Source organism: Phyllostomus hastatus, unplaced genomic scaffold, assembly GCF_019186645.2.
Source record: "Phyllostomus hastatus isolate PE091 unplaced genomic scaffold, TTU_PhHast_1.1 phas_contig_62, whole genome shotgun sequence".
Lineage (NCBI taxonomy): Eukaryota > Metazoa > Chordata > Mammalia > Chiroptera > Phyllostomidae > Phyllostomus > Phyllostomus hastatus.
The window spans coordinates 6,386,066-6,411,712 of NW_025333921.1; the positions used below are offsets into that span (position 1 = coordinate 6,386,066).

The window sequence follows — 25,647 nt, forward strand, 5'->3', positions numbered from 1 at the left end:
AATTTAAGTGCCACCAATTGAACAAAATGCTGATTCACTATTTATCAGCCCTATTGTTTGGACTGGGTTGTCAGCTTAGAGCTGGGGACACAGAGTAGCTGGGCTCGGGAGAATAGATGGCTTTTCTGAGTTTGTTTCTGTAAAACCCTGCCTGTGTTCATATTGGCCAAGAGTCAACCATTAAATGGAAGGTGAATATTCAGGGATTTATGATGTGACCTAAAGTCACAACAGTCCATGGGCAGCTCTCCAGTTTTGGAATGGAGCATTGGGAAGGGAATTCAAAGGAAGGTAATGGGTGTAAATGTGAAACCTGGGGGTTCATTAGAGGGGTGGGTCATGCTAACCCTGATCTCTGAAAGTGTGGGCAAGAACTGGTGTGCAAAGAGAGTCTTCTTTTTCCCTGTTGGTTATAAATAAAAGGCTTACTGTTGTTGCTCATATGTAACCCCCTCCTGTTGACATATAAGACTGTTGATATGAATATTTCATGTCTGCAAAATGACAGCTTCCACCAGTAAGGAAGCTTTCTTTGAGGTCACTCTTTTCCTTTTGCTCCGTATTGCTGAAATGTACAGCTTCATAAATAATTTTGTTTGCTGAAGGAAGAAGAAGTGGTTTTCATGCACTCATTGTCTGGGACTGTTTATAGTTGTTGGGGGACTAGGTCTTCCTGAGGCCCCAGTGTGTGAGAGGAGTGCAGGCTTGATTGTGCCAGACATGTTTTGTAAATGGTGTGCTGTTCACCTGCAAATAAACTTTGTAGCAAACACTTTACCCCCCAAAAGTGCCAAACTTGTCGTTTAAAAGAAAAAAAAATGTTTCCTGAACTTTGAAATTCAAAGGAATTTCAAGAAAATTTTAGCAGAATAAACTTATCTAATGAATAATTTATATATTGAATTACTACTATTTATGTTCTTTTGATTGTCAGTTAAGAAACTATAAGTAGGCAAGAAAATACTTATTAGCTCCATAGTCTTCAGTTAGACCTTACTTTACATTTATTTTATTTAATTTTTTGTATTAGAGTTTTGCAACTACAACTTAATAAATAGGACTTTTTGTGATTAGAGTCAAATTATGATAATGCATTTTGTTTCTTCACTAAATCAGTTACTAATTTAGTCTCTTATTATGTTATAATGACAAATCCATTATATGGAATACTACTCAGTTGTAAAAAGGAAGAAAATTTTACCTTTTGTGACAGTATCAATGAACCCAGAGAGCATTATTCTAAGTGAAATAAGCCAATTAGAGAAAAACAAATACCATATGATTTCACTCATATATGAAATCTAATGAACAAATGAACTAACCAGCAAAATAGAGACAGACTTATACATGGAAAGCAGGATGAAAGCTCTGGGGGAAGGTTATAGGGTGCAGGGATTGAGCAAAAAGAAAAAGGACTCATGGACATGACCACAGTATGGTGATTGTGGGAAGTGGGGGGTGGGTGGAGGTGGAAGAGGGTTTAAGGGGGGTAAATGGTAATGGAAAAAAAACAATAATTTTTTTAAAAAGAGATCTGAACTAATTCTAAGAAAATTTAAGTAGGACATACATTATTATCACATAAGAAATTGTATTATTTCTTAATATAAAATAAAAGTACATTTATTTGCATAAAATGAAAAATCCATTTTTTAAATTATTATTATAAAATTTAGTGAACATATTAGTTCCTTCAGGGACATTGAAATAAAGAACAAACTGACAGTAACCAGAGGGGGGAGGGATAATGGAGGATACTAGAGGATGGGCCATCAAGAAATATGTGTAAAGGACCCATGGACAAAGCCAAAGCGGGTAGGTGGGGTGGGGAGAGGGGCATGTTGGGGTGAAAACGGAGACAACTGTACTTCAACAACAACAACAACAAAGCAAACATTTCAGCCCTGGCTAGTGTGGCTCAGTGGATTGAGTGCTGGTCTGTGAATCAATGGGTCACTGGTTTAATTCACAGTCAGGGCATATGCCTAGGTTACAGGCCAGGTCCCCAGTAGGGAGCACACAAGAGGCAACTACACATTGATGTTTCTTTCCTTCTCTTCCTCTGTCTCTATAAACAAACAAACAAACAAACAAACAAACAAAATATTTCAGCCCTGGGGCAACCACACATTGATGTTTCTTTCCTCCTTTTCCTCCCTTCCCCTTTCTTTATAAATGAAAGAAAGAAAGAGAGAGAGAGAGAGAGAGAGAGAGAGAGAGGGAGGGAGGGAGGGAGGGAGGGAGGGAGGGAGGGAGGGAGGGAGAGAGAGAGAGAGAGAGAGAGAGAGAGAGAGAAAGAAAGAAAGAAAGAAAGAAAGAAAGAAAGAAAGAAAGAAAGAAAGAAAGAAAGAAAGAAAGAAAGAAGAAAAGAAAGAAAAGAAAGAAAAGAAGAAATATTTCAGCCCTGGCCAGATGGCTCAGTTTATTGGAGTATTGTCCAGTACACCAAAAGACTGTGGGTTCCATCCTGGTCATGGCACATATCTAGGTTGGATGTCCAATTCCCAGTCTCTCTCTCTCTTTCTCTGTTTTTTCCCTTTCATCCCTCTCTGTAAAATAAATGAAAATAATCTTGGGTGAGAATTTAAAAAATAAAATAATTCAAAGTCAACATCGCCTACACCTATCTTCTGCCACTCTCTCAAAAAAGCCCTTCACCTTGGGTTGTACCTTATTGAATATATCCATTACTTAAAGTTATTTTTCTTGAGATGTTAATGGGAAATTGCAAATGTAGTTATAACAATTTTTAGGTCACCAAGATTTATGTTTTATTTAAGTGCTGAACTCTTGCTATTACAGGAAAGGATGGTTAGCTGTTCTCAATTTACAATGTGACATTTACATTAAGCAATAAATGACCTAGTGGTACATTAATTTATCTATCATATGATCCTGGAATTGTATAATAATTTATAAATATTTTCCTTTAGCTGAGTATATAATTCTATACCTGTATTCAATAACACAGGTGCATTTCCATATTCAATCACATGAATCCTTCTGAATATTTATGCATTTGAAACTCATTAAAGAAATAATTTTCAACTTCATTCTATATTTCTTCTCTAAATTTTTAAAATTCTTCTTCATAAAATAATATCTCTTATATTATACCTTCAATTTTTAAGTGGTCCACTAAAGATGATGGCTGTATTATACCAAACATTATTCTGATTATTAAATACGTGAGTGAATTGCAGTGAAACAAAATGATTCATTTACTCATATAGCTCAAAACAGTTGACTTTTTCTATCATGTGAAGCAAACATCTGGATGATTAAATGTTTAATTTTAATCATTTTCATGTAAGGTAAGTATAAAGACTAGTGCAGAACACCTGCCTCCTGTGATTTATTGTGTACCATTAGACATGAGATGGAGGCAGTACAATAATGATACTACTTGACAGATTCATAATTGTTCAGACTCTGTGGATCTTTAAATTAAGGAGATACTTAAAATTATGTGACTATTATCTTCAAATATTTCAACGGTTTCTTTAGTGTTCAGTGGGTTAAAACTCAGGGCAACCTTAGGAAAACCATCTTGAGGGAAACATAAAGACTACACACCTACAATGAATAAAGCACCATGATTGGTACTTTCAGATATTATGCCTTGAAATAATGGCAGCTTTTTGTAATATTGTCTCTTTTTTATTTAAAAAAATTGAATGTTATGGTCATTGCTGTGATTCTATCAAGGTTTATAAGACTTTAAAGTCCTGCCTTTGCTGATAGTGAAATTGGAATCAAAGTACAGATGATCCCTGACTTAGGACATTAGACTTACAATTTTTTAACATTATGATGGTGTGAAAGTGCTACCATTCAGTAGAACATATACTTCAAATTTTGAATTTTTACCTTTTCCCGGGCCAGTGGTGTGTGTGGTATGATACTCTCTCATGATGCTGAGCACAGGCAGTGAGCCACAGCTCTCAGTCAGCCTGGCAGTCACGAGGGTGAATGAGCAATACTCTCCAGTGTTTTCCTTGTTTAGGTGATTGTGCCCAACTCTTGGCTAAAGAAAGTGTTTTGAGCATATTTAAGGAAGGCTAGGTTAAACTATGATGTTCCAGAGGTTGGGTGTGTTAAATGCATTTTCAACTGAAATGTGATTTTGGGGACATAACCCCACTGCAAGTGGAGGAGCATCTGTATATGTTCAGACAACTGATGAACACTTAGCAAGGACATAGATGGGAAGCAAGTACTATTAGGAGCTACACAGGGCCATGATTCTAAATTTTATAAAGGATCTTCTGTAAAAACTTCCAGGGTTTTGCCCATGTTTCCTGAGTTGTCTCAGACTTCAGTATTGGCATTCAAGATAATCATTAGAGAGAGAACCATATTTCTTTTTTTAATTTTTTTATTGTTTTTCAAGTACAGTTGTCTCCATTTTCCCCCAGAAAGAACCATATTTCTTGTGCATAAACAATTGTACATGTACATGAACAATAACCATTGTCAAATTTTCTAAGACTGTGGATGAAGGCCAACATATCAACAACTTGGTACTAAGGAACTGATCATAATTTCTTATGAGATGTTTTATTTCTACATACTATCAAGAAGAAAAAATCTTTATAAGATTATACTGAAAAATTGTGCTGTTACAATCCCAACTTAAAATGATTTTGGCATTGCACTAATCAAAATATGTAGACAAAAAAGCATCATATTTATGTTTCTTTACTGTAGAATCTTCTAATGGTTTTCTGAAAACTTATATCATGAGGTATAAGAGCATTGATTTGCAGTGGGATAGCCCTAGGTGATAGGCCCAGCTTTGCCAACTACTATCTATAGTACCCTGCCAACTGTACTTGAACAACAATTAAAATAAAAAAAAAGAAATATTTCCATCCCTGCCTCTTGTATCAGCATAAAAGCAAATGTGAGTTACCTCACTTTGCTCTTGGGAGAATTGATTTGGATAATACATGTTTTTGGTAGCTGGCACATAGTAAGTGCTTAATAAAAGACATTGTAATAAAAAGGAAAATGTTACTATCATTAATAATAAAGTAACGTAAGATAAAAAATAATTTTCTTTGGGAACTTAGAATTTAGATAGTATTATAACAGTTACTGGACTCTTTAAGCTAAAGTGAATACATGTAAATACTTTCGGTTATTAATCCTTTTTTGCTGTTTTGATCTATAGGAGGCATTTATATTTTGACATCATAATGAAATGATGCAAAATATAATTGTAAATTCAAGTTTGCTCTTGCTTAATACTACCTCTTTACTACAGAGGTAGGAACATAATAAGAGTTTCATAAACAATGAGGCTTCTTATTTTAAACATTTTGCTTCTAAGAATTTATTATAAATGTGTTTACTGATGTACATAGATACATTATATTGACATCAGTTATACTATTTTAGAATAACAAGTCTTGACACTTTATAATTTTCCATTGGAACACACAAGTAGATTATGTTGCATGCATGTGAGAGATATTTACTGATAGAATGGATGGGGTTGAAGATAGAACACAGAATTGGAATTAACTCTGTGATGTGTTAAATGGAAGGCATAGGGCAAACAGGGTAATTGTATATGTATAAATCTCTCTCTCTCTCTCTCTCTCTCTCTCTCTCTCTCTCTCTCTCTCTCTCTCTCTCTCTCTATATATATATATATATATATATATATATACACTCATGTATGCATGAAATATTTCTGAGAGAATTTTCTGATATGTGAAATTGGCTTTTTCTGAAAAGAATGTGTCTTGCTTTGGAGAGAGATTTACCTTCAGATTTCTTGTACTTTGATCATGCATTTAAAAATGAAAAAATTAGTTTCAAATATTCACAGAAAGAAATTAAGGAAAATGCAAACCATAGCTATCTCAGGGTGGTTAGTGCATGTAGGACTGATTTATATGTGTGTGTGTAATGTGAGTTATTCTATAATTTGGTAATAAATATCTTTTACAATATAAATATAAAAAGAGACATTGGTTGACATATTTTATAAGATAACTTGGAATAAACTATAACTTTCTCTTTTTTAATGTCATCATTAATCTATGCATTGAATTTTAGCATCTCTGGGTAATTTCAGTATAAACTTAGGCAATAACTTAAATTTGTTTTAAAATTAAGACCTAATTATTAGGTATCTCAGGATATTACAATCACCCTCTTACATTTTGACTCTGTAAGACCATTCACTCATCTTTATAAACCAAAACAGTAGGAATAATAAACTTAACCTGAGTTATCTTTGTATCATCATATGTATTTTTATTATTACACTTTTGCTTCTGTAGATAAAATGTCATAGTCTAAATAAAATTATAATGCTTTTATTCATTTCAAGAACATTTTTATAAATTCAGCCTATTTCTGCATTAAGAATGATAGTGGTTGAATAGAAATTGGTACTATTATAAAGGTCTTAGGGGAAAATCATTATATATTCTGTCTCAAATAGCTAGGTCTAGTGTTCTTTAGATTGACATGGAACCTTCAGAAGCACATGGAAATAAGTAATTTTCTGACATAAAGTTAAATACAAATGGCACACCTGTGTATTTCCTTCACAGACATATGTGTTGAAATAGATTTTCTCTGTTGAAGAACATATAGGCAACACAACATAAGACTGTTAGCCCCAGGAGGGCAGGATTTGAGAGCTTCATTTTACTGCTCTATCCCCAGCATCATGTACCTGATGCATACACAGTAAGTGATGATTATTCATTTGTTGACTAAGGCAATTTTTTAAACATTAGCTTGCAAGTTGAATTAATGCAAATCCTATAAATAACATTGAATTACATGTCTTTTGATTGTTTAAACTATCTTCAATTGTGAGATAAGAAGACTCCTCCCCAAAATGAAAAGCAGAATGCTGACATATCTATTGGAATCCTTGCACATTCCACGGGAAAAGCCTTACTATGCACATCTATTTAAATCCTCTTTAGTGGTATTTCTGATCTAGTTTGAGGATGATCACACAGTTAACAGCAACTATAGTTATCAAAGATACTTTGTGATCATATTTTGATATACTTTTTTTCTGTGCTTGTCTCCTTTGAAGAGTCCCTGTAACCATTCAGCCAGGTGTTGGGAAGACATGTAGTAGCTGAGCACCCTTACTTCTGACACCATCCTCAGATTGAGTTTTGGAGATGCTTTCACCCCGTCCATGTTCTGCAGCAGCCAGGCAGAGTGCTGACTCCTTCACAGCAGTGAGCACCTCTTCAGGCTCCAGAAGTAAGTCAATTGCCTTCAGTTTGATAATTGCCAATGGGTTTAAAAGCACTAAAGCATTGCAAATAATACACAAATTAAAATGAGTATTATTTACTGATTATTTTGTTTCTTTTTTGAGTCATATCTTTCTGGAGTACAAAATTTATAACTTTTTATGTTGGTGGTCTATATCTTTATGGAATTTTCTGATTTTTAGGATTGTTGCACAATGCATTGTCATAATTCATATTTGCAGCCTTGAGGAGTAGACAGGGGAGAGATTAAAAAATAATCTTTGAACATGAATAAACAGATACAGAATGGCCAAGTATTTTATCAAAGTAGCTCGACTAATGATTTGTGAAGATGAGGTAAAATCTCTGGTTTTTCGATTCTTAAAAATCAAGTACTCACTTTATGACTTTGATCTCTAGTGCTTTATGGAGGTAAAGGGGATGTAACTAGAATAATACTTTTCCTGATCAGTTGGATCATTGAATGACATGTTCTCCATGTCATTCAAGGAGAGTTGGTGGCTGCCTACATATATGAATACTGAAAAAAAAAACTGAAGAAAAGGGGAATTACATATAGGAAAATGAATTGAAATCAAGAGACAAATTCCCAGCTACACATTTATTTGGGGGGCTTTCTAATTACAGGATAAATCAGATAAATGCATCAACTACATGATTATTTATGTTCAGAGGATTTGAAAAGTCAAGCCAATTTCTGTGAAAAAGTTCTTCCTTTTCTGGTCCATACTTATGATTCTGTGTTTTGTCACTTTTCTAGTTTACTTAGTTTAAATTTGACATATTTCTTTTTATCCTTTCTTCTCCCAAATATTTAATGCTTGCTGCTCCTAGAGATATATTTGTATCAAAATGTCACTACACAGAAAATGATTATGGGTGCATTTTTGTCAAGAGCAAGGTTTCTTATAGCTGAGGTTGTCTTTTGGCAATTAGGTGCTTAGCAATAAAAATTTCCTAGAGGAGAAAGGGTAGAAAACACTTAATAACCTCAGTTTATTTTGCAGCATATTCAGCATGCCAGCAACAGAAATATCTATGTACTTTGGAGAACATAGAGACTGTTGTTAAAAATTTGGTTCTGAATCATTGTGCTATGGACTACATAAGATTTAAAACAGGCAGCCAGTGTGTCGTTGCCAGTGTGCTCAAAATAATGTAAAGGACTTATTTGAAGAGATAACAAAAAGAATGTTAGGTTATATTTAGGTTAATTTATTGTAACTGTAACTGTAGCATAAAATGAGTCTAAGGATGCAGAAGACAGATTAGAAGTCATTTTAGCGTAGGTTTCTTCTATGTATATTTTATTACCTTGTACTCCTTTGGTACATGATTTATTCATTTATCTTAAGAATTACTTTTGTTGCTTAGGTCCTTGAGCTTTTTATTAAATAAAGAAACCCGAAGAAGATATTCTAGATTTTCCATCTTTTACTTTTCTTAAAGAAACAGAGGACCTGGTCTAAGCCTGAGGTGATTTCTCACATGTTGAAGATACAGAAATGTATAGACTTTGTTTCTTAAAGGCAGCCATGCAAAAAACTCCAGAGATTTTACCTGCCCAAATAACTATGTAATAAATGAATTTTTGTTTTCCATAAATAAGGCTGACTTTTTCTAAATAAAACATCTGATTTTATGAAATCTGTTAGCAGAGGAAATATATTTACCGATACAGATTCCCTAGTGTAAATCACAAGTCTTAGTGAATTCAAATACATTTTCATTTACTAATGGTGATGAGGCCAAAAGAATTACTTAATTACTCTGGCAATAGAAGGCTAAACAGAAATAATTTATATATTGAAACTGTCTCTTCTGAGTTAATGCTTAATTCAATTTTTTAATTACCAGTCCATTAGTCCATAGAAGTAGAATCTCCTTTTCCCTTTCTATTTTTTCTTTGGAGTAACATTAGGCTGAAAGTCTTGCACAGAATTAATCACCCTGAAAAAAGAGAAAGTAAATACGTTCCTAATTAGGTTCCCCAAATTTCAAAAAGCTCATTGACAATTCATACCACATCCATTAAATCCCTTTAAAATAAATGGAATACTGAGGACTTTCTTAGAGGAAATAATGAATGGAGAAGTAGTACAATAATGAGGCAATGTTATATCCATTAGTTATTAGTGCAGAATGGTTGAGGAGGTGGTGATTGTTATGATGGTTATTTTTCTCACTGTAGCACTTCCAATTAGTCTTGGCCAGTAAAATAGTACTTTTGTCTCTTTCTGCTGTTGTTTCTTGTTTGTCTAAATCACTGATGAACTTAAACAATGAATAATAATGTCTGAATAGTAGATGTGTATGCCTGTGATATAGGCATACATATATCTAAAGATAATTTATTATGTACATAATAGTGATGATAATCACTGTACAACTAATATCTTCTATATGTTAAGGTATGCTTAATGACATTTAATTTAAAATATTAAAAATACTTATATTTTTCTGCAGCAAATTCCCTGATGCTTAAGGCTTGTAAATGATCAACTCTGATAATATCAGTTGACAGTGACTTAATCACTTATCATAATAATGACAAACATAACATTTGACATTTTCTAGTACCTTTTAATAAACATTATTTTTTTTATTCTTACACTACCTCAACCAGATAGATTTTTTATGGTTCATATCTTTAGGCATGTATTTATATACTTGAACTCATACCAGACACTTGAGCCAACAAAGCCACAGTTAAAAAAAAATCAAGATTATCATAATACGCTAACCAGGAATACTAAGGTGGCTATATGAATTTGGTTTAATAATCCTAATCCTGAAAAGGAGGACAAAAAGGACGCATTTATACTATACAGTGCTCACTTAAAAAAAAAAGAAAAAGTAACAAATTCTCAAAGAAAGCAAACCTGATGCCTCTCAGGAATGTGTGTGTTCCCAGTCGCATAAATTCGATACATCTAATTACTTACTGGCCTTAAATTTAATGCAGTGCAAACTAAGCAGGTGGTTCTCTCTCCAAATATACTCTTCTATTATTTTTGAGCTGACTTCACAATAAACCAGAAAAAGAAAAAAGAAAAACAGAAATCATCCTGTCACCTTTCTCCTTCTTTCCACAAATTCTATCACCTAATCTGGTTATATTGCAAAAAATCTGGAATTCATCCACTTCTGCCCATTTGGTACCATCAGCACTCTGGTCCTAAGGAACATAATCTCTCCCCTGAGCTACTTCCTAAATTATTACTTACATCAACAGAGGCACCTATTCTGTCTATTCTCCACAGGCAGGCAAGGAGAGTTTTACAAAATATAAAATTGAGATGTTACACCTCTCTAAAGACAAATATAGACAAAGTTTCTTATCGTGGTTTCTTAGCACTTCCCTAAATGCCCCCACCTCAGCCCACAAGATGCTCTCTTCCCTTTCTGAATTCCAGGCACAGGGGCCCTTTGGTTCTTCCCTGGTGTGTGATGTCCCACCTAGGGCTTTACATCAGGTTGTTTCTCCCTGCGGGGATCACCTCTCACCACTCTGAACTTCTTTTTGCCTTGTGTCTCAAAGGGATAGTCACCTCCTGAAGGAACCTTTTCTTGCTGTGCCTGACCAGATTATCCTCTCTTACGTAGTCTCATAGCTCCATATAACTGTAAGTTGTTACAGTTTTATGTCTCTGCATGCAGTTATCTGATAATGTTGACTTTCCTTGCAGATTGTAAGCACTATAATCATTTTGTTCATCATTGAAACCCCTCTTGTATACTGTTGGCTCTATGAACACAGACATAGAATTTCCCTCTCACTCTCTTTCTCAATCTGTGTGTGTGTGTTTTAAGAGACAGAAAATTTGAGATCTGAAAAAAATAGGAGAACAAGGGAGAGAAAATAATAACAAACAGAAAATGTTGGCACTATAAAAATCATTGTGTAAGTTTTGTTTGTCAGTCATTTTTTTTCCCTTTCTGTAAGGACTTACTGGGGTAGTTTTCCTTATAGCTGTCATGGCTTTGTTTTAAAGTTCTTGAACCTATGGTTCTACTAAAAAGAGCCAGACCTCTGTATCTCTAAAACTAATAGCAAGTAGTGGCATGAAATTATTTTACTTCCATATTGATAATGGGAAATGTTCAATAAGAATGTTCAAATGTTTAAATATGTCTGTCAAACCCAAGGCACTGATAGGTATTTCTCTACCATGTAAAATATGAGCATTCTTTTGGTTTTATCTTAGAAAAGGAAGGTTCCAAGGACATTAACTGGAACAAGATTTTTAATGACCAACTATGAGATGTTTTCATTTTTGTTTTTGCATTTTCCTGTTGTCAGAGTTTGACCCTGTTTGCTGCTGGCACATCACTCACAGTGGGTGTGTGTTTCCAGTGCCCTTACACTGCTACTCTTTCCTCTCCTTCATCTCAGCACCATTTTTCTAAAGGACATGTTTTCAGATAAGTGATGGATCAGGACCCTGTCCTTGCTGTTTTGAAGCAGATACAAATGAATCCAACTGGAATATTTGTCCAAAGAAATGATTATATATCAGTAAGGTAGGTAAGAGTATTACAGTTCAGAAAGAACTACCATAAGATAAATAATGATAAAAAGCTGCAAATTGTCAGTGGAAAAAGAGGTTACTTCCATCTGAAATTATGCAAATATACTTCCTGATAGAAATGTAATTTTCTGGACTGCAGAGACAGGTTTCAACATTGGGCTGTTGTTGTTAATGTGCTGATGTGTTGTCTCATTTGGGTAAAAATTCCAGAAGGTGGAGAGATAATGCATAGTTCTCCCAAAAGCCCTTAAGTACTGACACCAAAACTAAAAATTACTTAGCTGGCAGTACTTGTTGTAGAAAAGCCTCTGCTCTCTCTGCCTCCTGTTAGTGAGTTGCTAGTACCGCATTTCTTACTGTGAAGTGCCCTGGGAAGAAGTCTGAATAAATGCTTCCCTTTAGGAGATAATGATTACATTTAGGCCCAGGAGAGATTGATGTCGTGGGGAGAGCACTCCTGGCAACTGACATCAGACACATGGCAACAATCTTAATTGCAAAGCATTGGCTATGAAATGCATTCAGGAAAAAAATCCTTCTTGTACAGATTCAGCCTCAGTTATTATCCCAGTGATTTTGATGAGCAACCTGTTCCACTGACTGAGCAGTTAACCCTCCTTATACCACTGTCAGTGTCAGTAGGGGTATTTTAACATATGTCAGTTTTAGAATTCTCTGGGTAAACTTGATGAAGCATCTCTCATCAATATGAAACCAAATGGGGAGGTTTCACAGCAAGGAAAATGTTGGTAATCCAAAGGTTTCTCAAAGAAAATCCATGATTTGCCATGTGAAGAAACTATACATACTGAAAGAATCTATGTGTATTGATCCTAAACACTAGCTTAGTATTACCAATGACATAATTTGAAGGAGAAAGACACAGTAAAATTTATGGTTATCACTACATGGAAAGATGTGTGAAAAACTCAGGTGCTTTATAGGTATATTCTTACTAGCTGAAAACAATATAAGAAACCCTAGAGATTTGATTTTGAAAAGTGTTTAGATGATATACTTAACTTAGATAATATAGTTTTGGTACAGAAGTATTTAATGGCCAGAATGTTGAAGAATTTTAATGGTGTTGAAGATATTTTATCATTGAGAAGGGATAAATATACAGCACACCATTGGGGATATTGACAAGCAGGAGTTGAATTATGAGTTAGTCTCCAGTGACAACCTCTTTGTCATGCTTGATTGCATATGTAAAGCTGGATGATAACTGTGACCTTGCAGGATGGTAGCTTGATCTCATTTGTCTAATTAACCTTATCTTTGACATAAAACACATTTTCCTTGTGTTTGTATAATAAGCCATCAGGCAGATAAGATTTGTCAACTGAGGGGAAAGCTTTGTTTGTGAAAGCAACTTTGTTTTTTAAATGGTTTTTCTTGGTGTCAGGCAATTCTAAATCTATAATAAGACTTTGGCTTTCTTTTGATCACTTGCATGCAAATATGGATTACCATGCTAAATCCTAAAGCCTTAACATACTTTTTAATATCTGGAAAACAAATAACCTTTTAAAACCTGCTTACTTATTTATATCCTGAAGATAGAGTTCCATTACAGGCAAATGAGCACTTCTTAGACTATTTCAGTGCCTACTACAGTAATGATTCCAACAGAGACATAATCCACAATTGAAAGCATGCATTTATTATTTATAAAGAAACGGGAAGGTAGAGTAAGCTTTTTTATAACAAGAATTCCTTACTTAAGGGGAGAACTGAAAAGGAAACACTGACAAATAAAATTATATGTATTTTTAATATAATGCCTCCATTTTTATCCAGGTTATTTTATGAAGCATTTCTCAATGTTTCCTTTGCATCTTGAAATAAAGCTGTAGAATCTTAGAATTTTAGGTCAGTATAGTTAAAGAGTGACTCTATATAAATAACAGTTATAGAGAATAATAAGAGTGGAACTGTGGCACTCATGGATTTCAGTGATGCAGTCAGTATATGTGAGCACTCTAGCCTGGAAAATAGTATCAAAGAATGAGTCCCATAATACTGGATCCAGAAGATACTCAACCTCTGAATTCCTTTTTGTGTTTGTTTTCTATTCATCATAGCATACTCTTATTAAGGGTATAGAGAGATTCTTTAAAAATATTCATCATAGCAAACTCTTATTAAGTGTATAGAGAGATTCTTTAAAAATTTTTTATAATTCTTGACTATATTTTGGTGAGAGTACCACAGAAGTCAGTATCACTGTTTTCTAAATATTTTGAGACAAAATCCATTTATTTGACTCCATATGAAGTTGTACAAGGGTATCCACATAAAAGTATCTATAATATCCCATTATGAAAAGTAATTATAAATAAGGAAGATACTGAAAAAAAAATCAAGTAAGAACCTGGCAATCATCAAGTCTAAATAGAGCTCATCCTTATCCAGTCTTGGCAGTTTCCTTATAATTTATTTTTACCACATGATACCCATGAAAACAAGTAAATATTTTGTTCTCATATATTTTAGACCTCCAAAATGATCAAGTTTGTTCTCTAGACCTAGAGGAGGTGTTACACTCAAATATATTTTTTATGCTTTTATTTCTCAGAATATTTTCTGAGTCACTTTTGGAATAATTCCAGGCATTAATAAAATAGTAACTTTGGTTATAAGATCTATGAGAAACTCTAATGTAGACTACTCCAAATAATGAAAATCATTGATTTATGCATTTGCAATGTATTTTTATGCAAAATACCCATTTTAGAAATAACAAATATCAGGAATTACTTTAAAAATGCATACATACATACATCAAATATGTTAGAAATAACAAGAATGGCAACTCCAAAGCACTGAATCTCCTTATGAGAAATGGTTAGTCATAGAGATTTGTCTCTTGCTTATCTTTTCAGTATTAGATATATTTTGACATGCTGAAATTCCTTCCAAATTAGCAATCTCTATTTAGGATATGTAGGAATTTTCACTTCATTAGAATGTAAATTAACTACCATTCTATAACCATTCTGAATAATTATGAGTTTAGTACAAATTTAAAACAAGAATATCAAAATGTTTGATTAAAATTATACAAAATTATTATCTTGTATCACAAACCCAGATATCCTATTTTTATATCATCCAAAAATTGTAGCTTCTGAAGCTTATAAAAGGACCATGCACAGAAAGCACAGAACAGTATAAATATAATCTAAATAAATAGATATTTATCCTCATGAAGAAGAGGGCTCAATGTTGTCGAGATGTCATTTTTGCCAGCCTGTCTCTAGATTCGGTGAATCCCAATCAAATTTTCAGCATGTTCTTTTTTTGCTTTCTACAGATTTTGTGGAGGCAAAAGACCCAGAATAGCCAATATTGAAGCAGAACAAAGTTTGTGGACTATCGCTCCTTGACTTCAAAATTTACTGTAGAGCTACAGTAGTCAGGCTAGTGTGGTATTAGCAAAAAGTAGACAAACAGATCAGTGGAACAGAGTAGAAATTCCAGAAATGGACTCTTGTAAAATAGTGAACTAATTTTTGACAGAGGAACAGTGACAATACAATGGAGCAAAGATAGTTTGTTCAATAAATGGTATTGGAACAACTGGACATGCACATACAAAAAAAAAAGATCTAGATGCAGACTTTTTATCCTTCACAAAATTAAATCACAGTGGACATAAATCTGAACATAAAATGCAAAACTATGAAACTCTTGGAAAATAATGCAAAGAAACCCTAGATGGCCTTTGGTATGACGGTGCCTTTTTACACACAACACATAAGTCATGATCCTTGATACAAATAATTGGTGCTGGACATCATTGCAATTAAAAACTTTGTTTAAAAAAACAATGTGAAGAGAATGAGAAGACAAGTTACATACCATGAGCAAATATTCACAAAAGACATTGTCTGATAACTGAGGATTACCCAAAATATACAAAGAATAACATCAACAATAAAAACAAAGCAATATGTTTAAAAAATGGGCCAACTCCCAAAATCTTAAGACAATTTACCAAAGAAGAAACAGAGATGGAAAATAAGCATAAGAAAATATGCTGCACTTCATATGTCATCAGGGAAATGTGAATTGAAACAATACTGTGACACCTCACATACCTATTAGAATGGACAGAATCTTGAACACTGACAATGCCAAATTCTGGTGAGGATGTGGAGCAACGGGAACTTTCATGCTTTGTTGGTGGAAATGCAAAATGGTACAGACATTTTGGAAGTTTGCCTGTTGCTTACAAAATTAAATATGCTTACAAAATTAAATATACTATTTATGTATCAACCACCAATCATGCTCCTTGGTATAATTGGAGTTAAAAGGAGTTAAAAATTTATGTCTGCACAAAACCAGCCCACAAATATGTGTGGCAGCTTTACAAATAATTGCTAAAACTTGGAAGGAACCAAAATGCTCTTCAGTGATTGAGTAGATAAGTAAACCATGGTATATTCAAACAATAGAATATTATTCAGAACTAAAAAGAAATGAGCTATTAAGCCATGAAAAGATCTGGAAAGACCTTGAATGCTCAGTACTAAAAGAAATAAGCCAATCTGAAAAGGACATATACTGTGTGATTCCAACTGTATGATATTCTGGAAAAGGCAAAACTATGAAGACATTATGAAGATCATGGGTTGCCAGGAATTTGGGTGGGGATGGGGTGGTGATGACAGATGTCTAGACAGAGAACAAAATGTTTTTAAAGAAGTGAAAATGTTCTGTTATATTATCGTTATCTAATTGAATGAGTTAGGAGCTCTGTTACAATAGTAAATGTAAATGGAGATCATGGGCATTCTTATATTTTTCTCTCATTTCATGGAATTATTATAATGGTATGAACACTGAAAGTAAGGGGCAGAAATTATCATATTGAATATAAAAGCAAGACCCAATAATATTTCCTTTAAAAGACAACCACTTTAAATTTAAAAATGCAAGTAATAGCAAAAAGGTGAAATATATACATCATGTAAATACTCTTCAAAATAAAGGCAGTGTATGTTAATATTATTCAGAGTAGATTTGAGAGGCCCTGGCTGGGTAGCTCAGTTGGAGCATCATCCTGATACACCAAGGTTGCAGGTACAAACCCTGGAAAAGGCATATACAAGAAACAACCAATGAATGCATAAGTAAGTGGCACAAAAATTGATTTTTTTTCTCTCTTTCTCTCCCTTCCCCCTTCCTTTCTCTTTATAAAACCAATAAATTTAAAGAAGATTTAAAATAGATTTGAGAACAAACTATAACAGAGATTGAAGGATATTTCATAATAATCAAGGTATATGTTTCTTCCAGAGTATATGGAGATATTGAATGCATATTCAAATATTAACAGAACTTTGCATGTGGAGAAAAATGAAGACAAAAGGAAAAGATTTTTAACAAAACAATATCTGTCAGAAGCCTTCTTCAATAAAGGAAATACTGAAAGGAAGCCTTTAGAGAAAGAAAATAAAGATGTGACAAAAAACACAGAGATAAAGGAAGATAAAAAGAACAGGATGAATATGAAGATAAAGTTCATTACTTTAAGCTGAAGGATTACTGTGTTGATGATAAAATGTAGCCATGAAATCCAGGAATACTTTTAAACAAAACAGTGTTAGAGGATTGGCAGTATCAGATATCATAACTTATTATAAAACTATATATTTATGCTAGTGTGGTATAAGTATAGATAGAACCAAACAGCATGACAGAAAATACAGTGTCCGCAGACATTCTTCATTTCGCTGTTACACTGTGCCATACTCATTATATGTTGTGTCCATGTGTCCATGATTTTTTAAAAAAATGGCAGAGGAGAGCAATTGGGTAAAGAAAAAAAATATTGCTTATGTAAAATAACTATTAACATAAGAAAAAATTGAATCTAAATCTTACCTTATACCATATGTAAATGCCAATACACAATGGACTGTAAATGTGACTTGTTAAAGGTAAAATAATTAAGCTTTTAGGAAAGAGCACAAGACAGCTTATTCATGATTTGGAGACCGTAGACATTTTTTTTCTACATAACGTGAAAATCATTAAAATTAGGAAAAGACTGAAAAATTACAATACATTATGAAATTTAAAAAGGCAAAGCTCAAAATGAGACATGATATTTGTCACATATAATTGAAAAATGACATATCCAGTTACAAAAGTGCTATAAATCAGTGAGAAACACTTGATTAAAAGCAAACAAACAAAAACCCAACCAATCAACCATGAGAAAAGTTTGAAAAAGGCTGTGCATTAAAATATATCTAAAAGGAAAATAAATATACAGAAAGCTGCTAAAGTTCATTAGTCATTGTGAAAAAGCAAATTTAACCTTCTAAAACACCAACTGGAATGGCTACATTTAAAAAGATTGACAGTGAAAAGTAAATATTGTATGATTTCACTAATATGTGGAATCTAAAACTATTGAACTAACAGAAACAGAGAGTAGAATGTTGGTTGCCAGGCGCTGATGGTGGAGGGAATGGAAAGATGTTGGTCAAGGGCACAGACTTCCATTATAAGATGAATAAGTTCTAGGAGGCTAATGTGCAGCATGGTGACTATAGTTAACAATTCTGTGGTGGATACTTAAATGCTGCTATGGAGTTAGAACTTCAGTGTTTTCATCATTAACATCAACAATACAGTGATGATTACATAAGGTGAAGGATATGCTAATTAACTTTTTTTGGTAAACATTTCACAATATATATGTGCATCAAATCATATTGAACACCTTTAAATTTATACAATGTTGTATGTCAATTATGTCTCAAAAGCTTGGTAATAAAAGGAAAAAAAAACACTGATAAGCTTTCAGATACAACAGATAAAGAACTCAGAAACTGTCACTACAGTACTTATATAAGAACTGAACAAAAATATCAGGGATTCTTGTATTACATAAAATGAGTGCATTATATGTTCATGGTTGGATTTTTATTTCTGTTTTTCTCACATCATTGGTTCATTTTGTCCCCTCTCTTTCCACCTTTTAGAATAATAAAATATTTTTTAAAGATTTTATTTATTTATTTTTAGAGAGGGAAGGGAGGGAGAAAGAGAGAGAAATATCAATGTGCGGTTGCTGGGGGCCATGGCCTGCAACCCAGGCATGTGCCCTGGCTGGGAATTGAACCTGTGATGCTTTGGTTCACAGCCCATATTCAATCCACTGAGCCAGCCAGAGCTAGAATAATTAAATATTTTTATAATTTTATTTTCCTTATTGGATTATATAGTTGCAAACACATGCTTTTTAGAGTTTACTGTGGTATTTAAAATATATGTCTTTAACTCATCAGAATTTACCTTTAAATGGCATTATGCCATATCATTTATAGTACAAGAACCTTACAATGATTTATATCGATATTTGCACTCTCATCTTTGATGAGAGTCATATATCATTATATGAAATATCAAAATATGTCATTACTGTCATATTTTACTTATATATATGCTATAAACCCTTCAGCAAATGGTTGTTATTTTTACTTTAAACTATATGTTAAACAGATAAACATTGTGAAAATACTTTTATTTTATACACATTTGCCTTTTATGTACCTTCATACTATTTAGTATCATTTTCCTTTTATCTAAAGAAGTGTCTTTAATATTTCTCACAGTGTTAAGTACACAGTTAATGAATTTATCAGCTCTTGTTTGCTCCAAAATTGTTATTCATTTTAAAGTTATTTTTGTATACCTAAATTATACACATTTTTTCTTTCAGCACTTTTAAGATGTCTTTTTACTGCCATCGTCTTTACATAGTTTCTGAACAAGTATATTCTCTTTTTTGCCTATGTTTTATTGTCTATAATGTGTGTGTTTTTAAATCTATGTTGGAGTTTTTCTCTTTATCAGTGCTTTGCAGAATATTGGCTTAATTATGTCCTGGTATAGTTTTTTAGATTTATTTTACTTGGTTTGCTGTGCATTTTCCATCTGTCATTTTATGACTTTTTAAAGCACCTTTGGAAATATGTCAGTCAAATTCAGATTTTCTATATGGCTTGGCAACTTTTTAGATTCCGACTACACATATGTTAGACTGCTTGATACTTTCACAGTTCACTGATGCTCTCTGTATGTATTTTTCATTTTTATTTTTCTTTATCTCATTTTTGTTTATGGTTAGAATTTTCTGCCCTTTGAATATTAACCTCTTATCGTATGTATTGGCAAATATGTTCTCCCATTCAGTGGGTTGTCTTTTTATTTCGTCAATGATTTTTTTCTGTGCAATTTTTTTTTATGTAGTCCAATTTGTTTAAATATTCTTTGTTTCCCTTGTCTGAGGAGCTATATCAGAAAAAAATATTGCCATGAGCAATGTCCAAGGTTTTAAAGTTTTACTGCCTATGTTTTCTTTTATGATTTTCTGGTTCTGGATCAAATGTTTAAGTCTCAACTGATTTTGAATTTATTCTTGTGTGTGGCATCAGAAGGTGATATAGTTTAATTTTTCTGCACATATCTGTCCAATTTTCCCAACACCTTTTATTGAATAAACTGTCTATAGCCCATTGTGTGTGCTTCCTTCCTTTGTCAAATATTAATTGATTATATAGGTATGAATTTATTTCTAGACTCCCTGTTCAGTTCCATTGATTATATGTCTGTTTTCATGCCAGTGCCATGATGTTTTAATTGCTATGGCCTTATAGTATAGTTTTATATTAGGTAGCATGATTCCTCCACCATTATTCTTGTTTCTCAATATCTCTGTTGGTACTCAGGACCTTTGTTGTTCCATATAAATTTTTGAAATATTCTAGTTCTGTGAAATATGCAATTGGTATCTTGATAGGAATTAAATTGAATTATATTCATAGTCACCTTGATTATTCCATGTCAATCCCTTCTGGCCTGAAATATTTCTGATGAGAAATCAGAGGACAGCCTAATGGGAACTCCCTCGTAGGTAACTAATTGCTTTTCTCTTGCAGCTTTTAAGATTCTCTCCTTGTCTTTAAGCTTTGCCATTTTAATTTTGATGTGTCTTGGTGTGGGCCTCTTTGGGTCCATCATGTTTGGGACTGTCTATTCTTCTGGTACTTGTATGTTTTTCCTTCACCAAGTTAGGAAAGATTTTGGTGATCAAATACGTTCTCCATGCCTTGCTCACTCTCCTCCATCTAGTATCCCATGATGTAGGTGTTGTTATGCTTTTTGTTGTCCCAAAATTTTCTCAACTGTCCTCGATTTTTTTAAGTTATTTTTTTTCCTGCTCTGCTTGGCTGTTTTTTCCTACCCTATTTTCCAAACTGCTGATTCAGTCCTCTATTTCATCTTAAGTACTGTGTATTCCTTATAATGTATTTTTCAGTTTAGATATTGCACTCCTTGTTTCTGACTGATCCCATATTATGGTTTCCATGTCTTTTTCATGCTATTGAACACCTTATAATCATTACTTTAAACTCTATATATGATCAATTACTTGTCTCCATTTAATTTAGCTTTTCATCTAGAGAATTCTCTTATTCTTTCATTTGGATTCTGTTTCTTTGTTTTCCCACTTTGGCTGTCTTTTTGTGTTTTTTCTATATGTATTAGGTAGATCCACAGGGTCTGGTGAATACCAATTTTGACTCTGCCTGTGGCTGACCCTGGGCAACCTGTTTGGAGCCATCAGCAATCCACAGCTTGTGGCTCCCTCTGCTGGGCTTGAGTGTGTACAGAAAGAACCAAGCTGTGCACCAAGTCTGGCTTACCAGCACCAGGTCTGGGTTGGGGAGAGAGCTAATGTTTCAAAGCTCCCAGAGATCTACCTTCACCTGCAGACTTTCTATTAGGCTTAATCAATGACATTATCTTCAATTGTACTACTCAGCAGCCTAGCTTAAGCTGCACCAGGTGGAGTGGGAGGGATTCCTGAAGACAGTGCTATTGTTTTACCCCAGGCTGATGCCTCACGTGGAAGAGTGCTCTGCCCAAGAAATACTGTTTTTGTAAGTATGGGAGGGAATGACTGAGCTCAGAGATTCTGGTGGCTGACCCTTCAGGTCTCTTCCCAGAGCCACCAGCCCTGGACTTTACTCACATGGTTGTAGTCTGCTCTGCCCTCCCTCTGCCAGAGCCCAGGGCAAGTGGCAGCAAACAAAATTTTGTGTTGGCCCTTTAAAAGACTCTGTTTCTCTAGACTTCTCTTGCTGTTGGAGAGAAACTTCACTGCTTTTCACAGCCAGATGTTATTTGGGTCCTTTGCCTGGTTCTTGTGCTTTAGGCTGGGAAGCTCAGCTTATGGCTTAGACATACACACTTCTCAGGGGGATCCCTGTGAGCTCTGAAACATTCCTCTAGAACTTCAGCTGCTGCCCGTGGGAGCCCAGCCAGCCCTTTCATGCTTCCACATGTCTTATCAGTCTTGATGTGGTAATTTGGTTTATTCTATAAATTCTTGGTTATAAGACCCTTATAACCTCCAGCTAGTGTTCTGTTGGTTATTCTCTCTCCAGCTAGTGTTCTGTTGGTTATTCAGGATGATTTTTCTATTATAAGTTATATCCAGGTTGGTCCTGGGAGGAGATTAGTGTAGCTTCCACCTATTCTACCACCATCTTGGATTGCTCACCACTATGTCTTTTTAAATTAAATTTATTGGGGTGATATCAATTAATAACATTATATGGGTTTCAAGAATACAATTCTATAATACATCATCTGTATATTGCATTTTGTGCCCACCATCCAAAGTCATTTTTTTCTTTACACTCCCTAAATCTTTCTTCTGTAGTATCTAATCTGTTATAAATATAATCTTATATCTTTCATTTTTGATATTTTATTTTTCATATCTAGTATTTTCTCCTGGTATGTTTTGTGTATCTTCCATTTTTCTCCTCATCATGTCCATGCTATCCTCTATTTGAGCTTATTGAACATGTTTATTATAGCAGGTTTATTTATTTTGCTATTTTTATTACCTCTGTCTTTTTATTGATGAGCTTCCCTGGTTTTAGGGGTCATAGTTTCTTCTTTGCACGTGTGATCATTTTTAATTGGTTGCCTGACACAGTGAATTTTATGCTGTAGGCTGCTGGATTCTAACGGATTCTCATGCAGGTGTCTGGAGCTCTCCTTATGCATCTCACTTTCTTCTGATATCTACATACATGCTCTAGACTTTTTACCTCCCTGACTCTGATCACTCTCCACATACTCACAAATACTGCAGGGTTTCAGTAGGGTCACTGCTCCCTGTGTTATATTCTGCAAACTGCCTCCAGGCAGAAAGTGAAGACAAATTTAGGACTAATCTCATTGCTATTTTTCTTTCAGGAATTATATTTCTGTGCTACCTGTTGACCAACATACAAAAAATTGTATACTTTTTTTTTTACATTTTTGTAGTCATTTAAAAGGTGGAAGGGTATATCAGTCCTGTTTACTTAATCATAGCTGGAAGTAGAAATTTCCAATTTTTCCTTAATTTTTAAAATAAAGTTTGCTGGGCATAGTATTATAAATTTGTGGATATTTCATTTCATTCCATTATTTTCTAGTTTCATTGTTTCTTTTCTTTATTTGAAGGAATATATGTTTTTTTCTTATTGCTGTTTAGATATTCTTCTTAAGTTTGTTTCATATTGGTTTTATGATGCAACTGAGTGTTATGAACTAAGTACATGTGCCCCCAAAACTGTCATTGTTGAAGCCCTAACTCCCAGTGTAGTGATATGTGGAGATGAGGCCTTTGAAAGATAATATGTGTTAGATGAGGTCATGAGCATTGGTCCGTCATGATGGGAAAACTGATCTTATGTGAAGAGACACTCAGAATTTGAAAGAGCTCCCGCCCAAAATCTGCTCCTGTATGTACCCTCATTTCAGACTTCCCTCCTACAGAACTATGGGTCAATTAATTTCTGAATCATCGAAAACAGGTGTCAGACTTCTGATTATCAGAGACAGAGAGTTGGTAGAGGGGAAATTGGTGGAAGGTGGTACAAATTTCCAATTATAACATGAGCACTGGGATATAATGTACAAGACTATAGATAACACTGAACAAGGAGAATCTTTTTTCTTAATCTTTTGTTTCTGTTGTATCTATATAAGATGATGGATGCTAGCTGAGCCTACTGTGGTGATGATTTCACAACATATGTGAATCCAACCATCCTGCTGTATGCCTTAAACTTACGTAGTGATGAATGTTAGTTATTTATAAATAAAGCTGGGAAATATTTTCTGTTGTTTAAGCCTTCCAGTCTTTCAAATTTTGTTATGGCAGCCTGAATGAACTAAGACCACGTGGGTTATATATTTTACTTATCATATTAGAGTTCATGGATTTTTTTGACTCTCTTAATATCTTCTGAAGATGTGTGTCAGGTAAGTGATAAATGTTTTTATGCCCTTTGAATTTGTTGCAATTGTATCTTTTTTCCCCCTATGAAGTCAAACATTACTTTTTTTAAGCTGCTTATTTAAAAAAATTTCCCCAAACATTGGATATAAAAAATTATGAAAATAATTTGAGTATATGGCTGATATCTCAGTAGATGAGATCACTTGCAGGATTTACTTTGCTAAGAAAAGGGGAGTAAAAAGAGGGCAATTCACTGGAATGCAATCAGGGTTTTACTTTACTACTACTAAGGATTTATCTATTTGTAATTCAAATTTGTTCTAAGATCTTAGCCATGCATGACCCCAGGGAAAATTCTGGGGTGTTTACTAAAGCCATTTTTATGGAAAGTCCCAAATTCCTTTCTTTTTTTGTTTGCTTGTTTTTTTTTTTTTGTTCTTTAAATCTAGGAATCACAAAAGCCCTACTCTGTTGCTTAGCCTTTCACTCACTTCTAGTTTCAGAAGTTGCCTTTAGGATTACAGTGGCCCTAATGTCTGACTCATTTGTTTCTGAAGAAGGGTATTCCCTTTTTTTCTGGATATTGCCACAGACTTTTATTACCATTGTCACTTTCAAACAGACACACACAGAGACACAGTTTTTCAGGAGGACTGGTCCATATCAAAGTAATCTTTTTCAAAAAGAGAATGCATAATAGTTTTCCATTTTGATTGCATCCAGCAAATTCACTGAGCTTCCCTCTTTAATATTATACCTGTAGATTTTATTAGTTTTTAATCTTAATAGTATATATCATCCATCATTTGTCTTCTGCATCTAGTAAGATGACCTGATGATTTTATGTTATTTAAGTAACTTTACATCCCTAGGATAAAACTCTGTTAGTCATGCCCCGGATGGTGTGGTTTAGTGGGTTGAACACTGGCTTACAAACCAAAGGGTCATTGGTTTGATCCCCAGTCTTGGGCACATGCCTGAGTTGTGGGCCAAGTCCCAGTAGGGGGATTGCAAGAGGCACCCACGCACTGATGTTTCTCTCCCTCTCTTTCTCCCTCCCTCCCGCTTTCTAAAAATAAATAAGATGTTTAAAAAATTCTATTAGTCATATGTTATCCTTTTTTGTTTTATTGAATTTAGTCTGCTGATATGTTTGTCAAGTTTTTCTTTTCTGTGTTCATGAGTAAGATGTTATTCTAATCATTCTCATATTCTCAAAGTCAATGCTCCTTCAGAAAATGCTTTGGAGTATTTACTCTTTTTTTTCTATTTTCTAGAAATATTTATGTAAGCTTGAAATTATTTCTTCTTTGAAAGCTTTGTAAAACTTTACAGTGAAGATGTATAAACCTGGAATTCTCACTGTGGGAAAATTTGAAATGACAGATTCTACTTCTTTAGTGTTTATAGGCCTATTTGTGTTTATAATTTTTATTTAAGTTAGTCTGTATATTTTTTAAAAATGTAACAGAACCCCTGTGGGTCTATTGCCCTGGGTTCTTTTTCTCACTGCCAGTTA

At 33.9% G+C, this 25,647-nt stretch overlaps 1 protein-coding gene across 4 annotated transcripts in view; it reads left to right on the forward strand.

The window, feature by feature from the left end:
* The window catches only part of LRFN5 (leucine rich repeat and fibronectin type III domain containing 5), a 295,021-nt gene that overhangs the window by 127,815 nt on the left and 141,559 nt on the right, over nucleotides 1-25,647 (forward strand). For 3 of the 4 annotated variants that reach the window (XM_045848568.1, XM_045848569.1, XM_045848570.1), the window contains exons 2-3: nucleotides 7,073-7,248; nucleotides 10,804-10,888. The gene's annotated coding sequence lies outside the window, so the exon portion shown is untranslated. The remainder of the gene's footprint in view (nucleotides 1-7,072; nucleotides 7,249-10,803; nucleotides 10,889-25,647) is intronic. The other variant, XM_045848567.1, reaches the window with a different exon arrangement.